The sequence below is a fragment of the Alligator sinensis genome, unplaced genomic scaffold (genome assembly GCF_000455745.1).
Source record: "Alligator sinensis unplaced genomic scaffold, ASM45574v1 scaffold1460_1, whole genome shotgun sequence".
Taxonomy (NCBI): Eukaryota; Metazoa; Chordata; order Crocodylia; family Alligatoridae; genus Alligator; species Alligator sinensis.
Genome location: NW_005843703.1, coordinates 27,931 through 38,127, shown reverse-complemented (window position 1 = coordinate 38,127; position 10,197 = coordinate 27,931). Strand labels below are relative to the sequence as shown.

General features: G+C 50.8%; 1 pseudogene; it reads left to right on the top strand.

Moving 5' to 3' along the window:
- LOC102374963 overlaps positions 1–9,861 on the top strand; it is a 20,856-nt pseudogene extending 10,995 nt beyond the window's left edge.
- The last annotated feature ends 336 nt before the right edge of the window (positions 9,862–10,197 follow it).

Genomic DNA, 10,197 nt, shown 5'->3' with positions numbered 1-10,197 from the left:
CCTTTAGAATGGAAGGAAGAGACTCTAAGCTCGGGTCCTGAGTGGGCATGAGGACCGCAGTTAATGTAGGGATCTGAGAGGACGGGAATGTTAGAATGATTTCGTCGGGTGAACACTGTATGGTGGCACGCAATTTGCAAAGAAGGTCTCTTCCTAGGAGGTTGACAGAACCATTTGCTAAAAGGAAAGTATGTTCAAAGAGTGTTCTGCTGAAAGGGGGCCAATCTTGATATTAACAGCTTGAGAAAAGGGACAACTGAAAGGTCTGCCCTCAATTCCCATGACTGTGACTTGTTTTCTGCTCGGGGAAAGATGTCCTTTAGAGATGCTGGAAAAAGTTGCTCTGGTGTCTAGCAGACACTCATAAACATGTCCCCCTATTTCTAAGGGTATCAAGGGATCTTGAGTACTGCAACTTAGAGTGACTTCCTTAGATTGAACAGAGGAAAGTTGTAAAAGGTGGCATGTAGAATCTCCCTCATCATGTCAATCTTCAAATTGGTCTTGGGTGAAATTCTGGGTAACATTGGTGAATGGAGGGTTTTTCACTTTCTGGTCTTCGGTTATCGCTTGGAAGTCTTTTTGGTCTTAATTTACACTCTCTTTTTCAGTGCCCTTCTTGCTTGCAATAATGACACACATTAGGGTCATAAGGTTGTTGGGCACGGCCTGGAGGTCTAGGCACAAAGGGTCACAGGCCACGGGGTAAGCTGGTTCTATAGGAATTCTGTGGCTGAATCACTGCTGCTAACATACGAATGTTGGTCTGCTCTTCTTTTTGTTTTTCCTTCTTCCTCTTCTCTTCCCTTCTATTAAAAGTTTTACTATCAATGGCTAATATTTCTGCCATGGACTTGCCTTTAACTCCCTCAGTGTCATGTTGGAGCTTTTTTCTGATGTCTTCGCTAGCCTGACTTATAAATACAAGTCTTAATACCGGCAGAGTGTCAGGTATCTCAGGGTCCGTGTTTTCAAATTGGCGCATAGCCTTACAGAGTCTTTTAAAATAGTCTGAAGGGTGTTCTTCTGGACCCTGAACAGTAGCTGTCACTTTAGACCAGTTCACAGTCTTATCTCCCGCTTTCCTCAATCCTTCCAGAATGCTGTCTTTCAGTATTTGTATTGAATTCTTTCCCCTCTCCTTGTTATAATCCTAATTTGGATCTTGCCTGGGTACACCTTGGGGCATAGGGTGGTCTGCAAAATTCTGACTGGCCAGATATTGGTCAGCGTGGCGTAATACTTGGGTTTCCTCTTCTGAAGTTAAAAGACTCTTGAGAAGCTGCATAACGTCTGACCAGGAGGGGTTATGAGTCATGAAGATGGTTTTAAACCATCTGAGGACTATTTCAGGATCATCCCTGAGCCTAGGAGTGTTTCCTTGCCAATTTAAGAGATCAGTGGTGGAAAACGGAGTGTGTGTCCAGTGACTGATATCACCTCCAGCTGCCCCGGGCACAGGGTATTCTTTTAGAGGTAACTGGAGTGTAGGCTTGGACAATATTTGACGAGTGCGCTCTGAAATTGGAGCGGAACTGGAATCTGGAGAGGGATCTCTAGATCCCTCTCCAGATCTGGGACTCGGGGATTCCAAGAGAGACAATCGAGGTGATGCCTCCCGAAGATTTCCCGGTCCCTCAGCCGGCCTGGGGGTAATGTTTTGGGGTTCAAACATTTGAGGTGGAATTAACGGTGGGCTAGGGGGCCTGGGCATGGGTCTATAATCATCTTCTGAATATGACGGTGGTGCGGAAGGTTTTGGACATTGAAGGGGAGCTAACAAATTTGGGGAAGGTACAGGGACTGGGGTGACTGATAAGAACTTTGACCGCTTACTGGCAATATTGTCCCACAAATACTAATAGTCCATTTGACCGGGGTGAAGGTCCTCCAAGATTTTTTGCAAGGCAGCTAAATGATTTGGGTCAAATGATCCATTTTCTGGCCACTGCCTTCTCAAATCTAACCGAGACGTATAAGATGTCCAGTTAGTCAAACAGAGTTCTGCCATACGAGACGTGGACAGTCCTGCTCGTCCCTCCAAATGTTTCCAATTCTTAATCATATAATCAAGGGGTGAATCGGGAAAAACCTTTCCTTGGCCGGAACCCATGATGATATTTAAGTACTAGCAGTCTTATTTCCTAAGTCCTACTTGCCTAGAAGCTGTTTTGTATACGTACAAGAACCGGCGTTCTTGGACCCCACTGGCTTTCTCCGTGAGAAGGGGCGTCTTGAGTCCGAGACCCTGGTTATTGGCCATTATAACAGCATTTCTACCTTATATCTGTGTCTTTCGCCTTTCAGCTAGGCTGCCGCCCTAACAGCTTTTAAAGTGGCAGACGGATACCGTTGAAGACTGCTCTTAAAAATCCTCTAGAGGAATAAGGTGGGACTTGAACCCACAATTAAACAGAGACAAGACCAAAGTCCTTTAAAGGACCAACCAGAAACCAAAACCATACAGACCTGAGGTACTCACCTGCCCCGTCCCTTTACCCGATTTAAGGATCCCGCCTTATTGGTCCTGAGGGGACCGTCCACCTCCCGAGACTAATCCAATAGGTGAACTCACCTGGTGCGCACTGGGGTGTCAGGGGGTGGAGGTCTCCAAAGGCTCCAAGCTAGACGGGTCCCATCTGGGTCACCAAATTGACATGGGAGAAAACTCCCCGGTGTTCGTTGTCTAGCCGCATAGAATCCAGACAACACGGGTAAAGGCTGTTTACAGCAGTTTATTTGCTAGCAAATGACCATAGCCAACAAAGAGGCAAAATGGCCCTGAACAAACAGCACAAGACCCTTTTATACTTTTCCAAAAAGATAAAGTGACAGTGATACATAGTACTTTTATATAAGGGTGAAAAGGCAGGAAAAACTTGACGCATGCGTGCTTTACTTGGTACTTTTCCATAAGCAACAGAATTATAATGCTGTGTTAGCAAAATTCCCCAGCAATAAGCTATTTTCAGGGTGTCTGATTATGGTTCCCAAAACTCTTTTGCTGACCTTTTGGTCTAGCTGATTTCAAAACCCCTTTGCGGAAGCTAAGCAGTAGTTAACATTTTGCGGTAGCAAGAGGCACAGTACCAGGCATTTCCTGAGTCGCAACTACTGTCTTGAAATAACATACATTTCCTGAGTGCACGACCCCCGGTGTCTGAACAGAGGTCTCATGCCTGGTACATTTTCTAAATATGCAGCCTAGCTTGTTTTAGGGCAGAAATTTCTTTGCTCACCATAGTCTGACAGGACCTGCCTCTAATTAACCCGTGTTGATTGCCCCTAAGCATAACCTCCCCTGCCGGCCCCTCATGGACAAGTGTCAGGATAATTCTCTCAAAAAGCTTACCCCAGATCAAGGTAAGACTAATGGCCCTATAGTTGCCTGGGTCCTCCTTCCTCCCTTTTTTGAAAATGGGAACCACACCAGCCCTTTTCCAGTCTTCTTGCACCATGCCAGAGCACCACGAGCACTTGTAAAAGCCACACCATTTCAGTTAAAATGCACCATTTCAATTTAGGTGCCGTAGAATGAAACCCGTGAGGCCTAACCCCATCACGTGTACAAGAACTCTTCCTGATCAAATTCCTTAATCCCAGCTGCTTCTGTCTTCCCCCTGCTATGCCTTTCCTTTTAGCGTAAATGTCCATCCCCCCTTGTCCTTCAAGTTCTTAGTCTAATCCTTGAGTTCATTGGCTCCATTCCCCACATTTCAGTTGCTTATTCTGCATCCAGTACCAGTGGATAAACTCTCTTTCCACTGCCCAAACAGGATATCGAGGCCCTGCCCCTGACTTGATCTGCCGCATCCAGCGAGGACAGGTGGAGCTCTGGGTCCATGATGATGAGGACCATGGGGCAAACTCAAGGTCGGAGAACCTGCTGCCAGGTGAGTTGTGGCTGTCCCCTCCACCCGACTCCCCTCTCACAAATATTCCATGCCCAGGGTGAAAGGGAGCCTGGAAAAGGCAGACCTGCCCCGTGCTGCCATTTCAGGGTGCTGACCTCAAATAGTTTATGCTGTCATGTGTGCAGACGGGTGTTGTTCCACCCCCTGAAAGTCAAACCGTGGAAACTGTTACCAACAGGATTGTTTTCACCCAAGACCCCCAATGTTTGACATGGCCCTTTGCTGATATAATATCAAGTAAACCTTAATCATAATTATTACAAGTTTTGTCCTTGTAATACCACCCGACAAGTGGCTTCATTAGACATTACAGCAGCGACCTTTGGTGGTGCCGGCTGGGTGTGGGAGATGTTTGTTTCTGGCTTTCCTGCTGTTCAAGTAGAAATTGCACGACCGCCCCCCAACTCCCCATAGTAAGAGCATGCGCACAACACCCTAATATTTAGGCTCTTCTACCCTGGTTATCTTCACCCCACTTGGGCAGTCTCTGACTTCTGGGTTTTTTGAGCCCCAGCCTTTCTTGTTGTACAAGATTGTGGCTGGGGTTGTCCCTGGTGTCTTCTGGTTTGGTTGACCTGGAGCACTGGACGTGTGTAATCCTGGGCTCAGGCTGCATGAAGTGTGTCGGTGGAGTCGGTGGTTTTCAGAAAATTTAATGTTGTGGGGGCAAGTGAATCCCCCACTGTTTGTACCAGAATCTCCCCTAAAATGCACCCCAAGGCTGTTCACCCTTGTACCAGATGCTGCTTTCAGGACTGCCAGAGATCAAGGGCAAGCATTGCAGATGGGTCTCACCAAAGCACTGGGGCTTGTGGAGCGTGTCAGCCCAGTCAGGTGGAGGCTCAGCACCATCTGCCCCTGGACCCACCAGTGCTGTGGGATACAGCAGCCCTTTGAGAGCCTCATTTTTCCTTTGAGCAGATCGTCCTGGTCTCATCCTCAGCCTCTTAAAACATGAACCTATTCAGGTGCAGTCCAAGTGCACATATCCTACATGTTTGTTGGAGCAGGGCCTGAGGTGATAGGGCTGAGACCTGGGCCAGAAACATTGAGAGTGTGCCTCTTAACTAAACCTGTGGGATACAGCAGCCCTTTGAGAGCCTCATTTTTCCTTTGAGCAGATCGTCCTGGTCTCATCCTCAGCCTCTTAAAACATGAACCTATTCAGGTGCAGTCCAAGTGCACATATCCTACATGTTTGTTGGAGCAGGGCCTGAGGTGATAGGGCTGAGACCTGGGCCAGAAACATTGAGAGTGTGCCTCTTAACTAAACCTAGTAGGGAAGATGAGACTGGCACAGGGACCTGGCACTGCCTCACCCCCAGCACTTGGGCCTTTGGCCAAAAGACCTAGTTTTCTTGAGGAAACACAAGTGCCAAGTCCTGCCCTGCTCTGAGGCCCATCCCAGCAGAGGGAATAGCAGTGCTTGCCCATTGGCAGCGGGGCAGGGATTAATCTGGTGTTTCTTCCTCCCATGCAGGACATGCCTGGTTGCCAAGCAGAAGTGAGGAGCAGGCTCCTGAGGAAGGGCCTGGAAAGCTGGAGCCACCATGGGCTTCCCTGGGGAGTATGGGTGAGGTGGATTCCCAGAGCCCAGCGACAGACCAATGGCACAAGGGTCAGGGGATGCCCCAAAAGCAGGAGAATGTAGCAGTGAACACGCTTCCATCTCTAGTTGGGCATTGGAGTGAAGAAGGGAAAGAAGCCAGTAAAAGCCCAAGGTGCAGGGATGAATATGTCATGCTGAGACAGCTGAAGAGGCAGAAAGCAAAGATCATCTGGAGAGAGAGACTGAATGCAAACGAAGGCAGTGTGGGAGCCCTCAGAGGGAAGCAGGAGCTCACTCCCAAGCCCAGGGGGAGAGGCCACTACTACTCTCAGTGCAGGAAAAGTTTTAGCTGCCCCTCACTCCTGGCTCTGCACAAGATAAGGCACACTGGGGAGAAGGCCCATGTACACGCCACGTGTGGGAAGAGCTTCACCTGCCTCTCAACCCTGGCTTCTCACTGCCAGATCAATTCTGGACAGCTCCCCCACCTCTTCACCAAAAGGGGGAAGAGCTTTGTGCGCAGCTTGGAGCTGCTCAAAACCCAGGATGTGCACAGGAAGAAGCGTCAGTACTGCTGCGTCACATGTGGTAAGACCTTCACCCATTTCTTCTCCCTGGTTCAGCACCGGCGCATGCACTTGGGGAGGAAGTTGCACCACTGCAATGAGTGTAGGAAGAACTTCATCAGTTGGCAAGGCCTGTCCCAGCACTGGTGTGTGCGGAGGAGGCAGCAGCCACACTGCTGCACGAAGTGTGGGAAGAGCTTCAGGCAGCCCTCCAGCCTGGCCAGGCACAGGTGCGTGCAGACACAGGAGAAGCGTCATCATTGCTCTGTGTGTGGGAAGAGCTTCATCTCCTCTTCCAAGCTGGCCCAACACCAGATTATCCACACAGGGAAGAAGCAACATCAGTGCTCTGCCTGTGGGAAGAGCTTCACCTGCTCCTCCACCTTGGCCCGGCACCAGCGCATCCACACAGGGGAGAAGCCATATCATTGCTCTGAGTGTGGGAAGAGCTTCACTTATTCCTCCTCCTTGGCCAAGCACAAGCTCATTCACATGGGGGAGAAGCCATATCAGTGCTCTGAGTGTGGGAAGAGCTTCACTTATTCCTCCTCCTTGGCCAAGCACAAGCTCATTCACATGGGGGAGAAGCCATATCAGTGCTCTGAGTGTGGGAAGAGCTTCAGTTCTTCCTCCCACCTGGCCAGCCACCAGCGCATCCACAGAGGGGAGAAGCCATATCAGTGCTCTGTGTGTGGGAAGAACTTCAGTGATTCCTCCTCCCTGGCCAAGCACAGGCACATTCACATGGCAGAGAAAACATATCAGTGCTCTGAGTGTGGGAAGAGCTTCACTTATTCCTCCTCCCTGGCCAAGCACAAGCATATTCACATGGCAGAGAAAACATATCAGTGCTCTGAGTGTGGGAAGAGCTTCACTTATTCTTCCTCCTTGGCCAAGCACAAGCGCATTCACTTGGCAGATAAGCCATATCAGTGCTCTGAGTGTGGGAAGATCTTTAGTTATTCCTCCGACCTGACCCGGCACCAGCTTGTCCACATGGGGGAGAAGCCATATCAGTGCTCTGAGTGTGGGAAAAGCTTCAAACAATACACCAGCCTGGCCCTGCACCAGCATGTCCACACAGGGGAGAAGCCATATCAGTGCTCTAAGTGTGGGAAGAGCTTCAGTTCTTCCTCTCACCTGGCCCAGCACCAGCGCGTCCACACAGGTGAGAAGCCATATCAGTGCTCTGAGTGTGGGAAGAGCTACAGTTTTTCCTCCCACCTGGCCAGCCACCAGCGCGTCCACACAGGAGAGAAGCCATATCAGTGCTCTAAGTGTGGGAAGAGCTTCAGTTATTGCTCCTCCCTGGCCAACCACCAGCGCATTCACACGGGAGAGAAGCCATATCAGTGCAATGAGTGTGGGAAGAGCTTCAGTTATTCCTCCTCCCTGGCCAGCCACCAGCACATTCATACAGGAGAGAAGCCATATCAGTGCTCTGAGTGTGGGAAGAGCTTCCGTTATTCCCCTTACCTGGCCAAGCACAAGCTCATTCACACAGGAGAGAAAATATATCATTGCTCTGAGTGTGGGAAGAGCTTCCGTTATTCCTCCTCCCTGGCCAAGCACAAGTGCATGCACATGGGAAATAAGCCATATCAGTGCACTGAGTGTGGGAAGAGCTTCAGTTATTCCTCCAAGCTGGCCCGGCACCAGCGCGTCCACACAGGGGAGAAGCCATATCAGTGCTGTGTGTGTGGGAAGAGTTTCAGCGTGCTCTCCAGCCTAGTCCGGCACCAGCGCATTCACACAGGGGAAAAGGCATATCAGTGCTCTCTGTGTGGGAAGCAGTTTAACCAATCCTCCCACCTGGCCCAGCACCAGCATGTCCACACAGGAGAGAAGCCATAGTGTGGGAAGAGTTTTAGCATCCTCTCCAGCCTGGCCCAGCACCAGCGCATGCAAATGGGGGAGAAGCACATCAGTGCTCTTAGTGTAGGCAGAGCTTCACCTACTCCTGCAGCCTGTGCTGAACACCAGTGCATCTACACAGGGGAGAAGCTACATCGGTGCTCTGAGTATTGGAAAATCTTCACCCATCTCTCCCACCTGTATTGGAATCAGCACATCACACCCAGAAGCATCCCTATTTCTGCCAGTAGTGCATGAAGGCCTTGTGTAGTCTGCCTGCTCAGTACCCACCAGTGGTGCATTCAGACAAGCACCTTCATGCAGGTGGCCTGTAGAAAGAGTTCCCCCAGGCTCTGTCCCTTGTAGGGTACAGTAGAAGTCCAGATCCCAGTTGCTGACCCCCACATATGGTTTTGGGGGGCAGAGGGCTTAGAGGAAACACCTGAGGCAGAAGTCAGCTCCAATGTGGGGGGAGGAGATGAGGAGGAGATGATCTTTGCATCAGCCTTGGCGCCTGTGCATTCCCCATCATTCTCTAATAGTATTCCCAGGGGAAGAAGTGTCTTCACGCTAGGGTGCCCTCTCCCAGATGGCTGACTTCAGATGATACTAGGGGACATCCTTGGCTGCCTCCCAGTTTTCTCCTTCTTCCTGGTCGAGGGGTTTTGGTATATGAGCCCCAGATTTGCAGGGAGGAGTGCATTTATGGCTGGGGAAGCATTCCCTACCCTCCTCCCTGACCTTGCCTTTCCTCACCACCACATCACCCGTCTTCCAGACCTGCCTGTGCCCAGTGGGGTCTGCAAGGAGCTGCTTCTACCACCTCTGGAGCCATATTGGCCTGTTTTGCTTTTCAGCCTCTGCAGAACGGTGCACCATGGGGAGCATACTGCTCCCCTGCCCTCCTCCCCTTTGTTGTATTCTCTCTCATGCATTCCCTGCTACTAAAGGATCACAACTGGACACACCACCCCTGTGGTTGATCTCTGTTCCCTCTCCCAAGCTGTTCAATGGGAATTGACCCAGGCCCACAACCCTTTCCATGGCAAATCCCTCTGCTTTCCAGCCCCTTCCTTTTCTTAATTATTCACCACAATCCAGAGGTTGTTGCTAACACTTGGGAGCAGGAGGTGGTCTGATCTACCCACCCCACTGCTGCCTGACTGGCTTCTCTCACACACTTGTGCCCTCTTCCCACAGCAGGACCCAGAGCTGGGTAAGACAGCATCACAGGGTGAGCACCCCTGGGTGAGCAACTGGCAACTGGCTGAACTGGTGCCCCAAGACACCTGGGGGTCAGACTCGATGATCTATTGAGGTCCCTTCCGACCCTAACATCATCTATGAATCATCTATGAAGATAGCCCCATCAGCCCTGTTCCTGCTGTCACCCACCACAGCCACATCTGCACCCTGGAGGTGATAGGGGAAGTAGGGGGCAGTCTGCATGGTGCCAGCTCCAGGAGGGTGTCTACCCTCTTGGGAGAGCAGGTTCTCCACACTACTGCCAGCACCTCTGCCAACATCCCTGCAACATGCAGTGCTGGGGCAGGTATTAGGGTCAGGACAGGTGGTGTGTGCTGGGCCTGGGGTGGGGCATTGGGCACAGGCTGTCCAGCCAAGCATGGGGGAATCAGGCTGAGTTTCTCCCCTCTAGGGGTTGGTGGGTTGCAGGAGCAGCCCCTGCAGAGTGAGGGGCAGAGCTGGAGGTGGCATTACTGTCCATGTCCTGCAGGGCAGGGGGTACTGAATGCGGTGGGAGGGCTGCAAGGACCTGACGCAGATGCTGGTGTGTGTCCCATGTGGGATCTGTATTCACTTGGGGCAGGTGTGAAGGGAGGCAGGGTAGGTAGGTGTGATACTGGTGAACAAGTTAAGAGGCTGTGACTTGGATGACTTCACAGTCTAGTGGGTGACGAATTGGCTAGAGGGTTACACCCAGAGAGTCGTAGTGGATGGGTGGTTTCAACCTAGAAGGGTGTGGGCAGTGGGGTCCTGCAGGGCTCGGTCCTTGGACTGATACTCTTCAATGTCTTCATCAGCGACTTGGATGAGGGAGTGAAGTGTATTCTGTCCAAGTTTGTGGATGACACAAAGATATGGGGAGAAGTGGACACGCCAGAGGGCAGGGAACAGCTATAAGCAGACCTGGACAGGTTGGACAAGTGGGCAGAAAACAACAGAATGCAATTCAACAAGGACAAATGCAAAGTGCTGCACCTAGGGAGGAAAAATGTCCAGCATACCTACTGCCTAGGAAATGACCTGCTTGGTGGCACGGAAGTGGAAAGGGATCTTGGAGTCCTAGTGGATT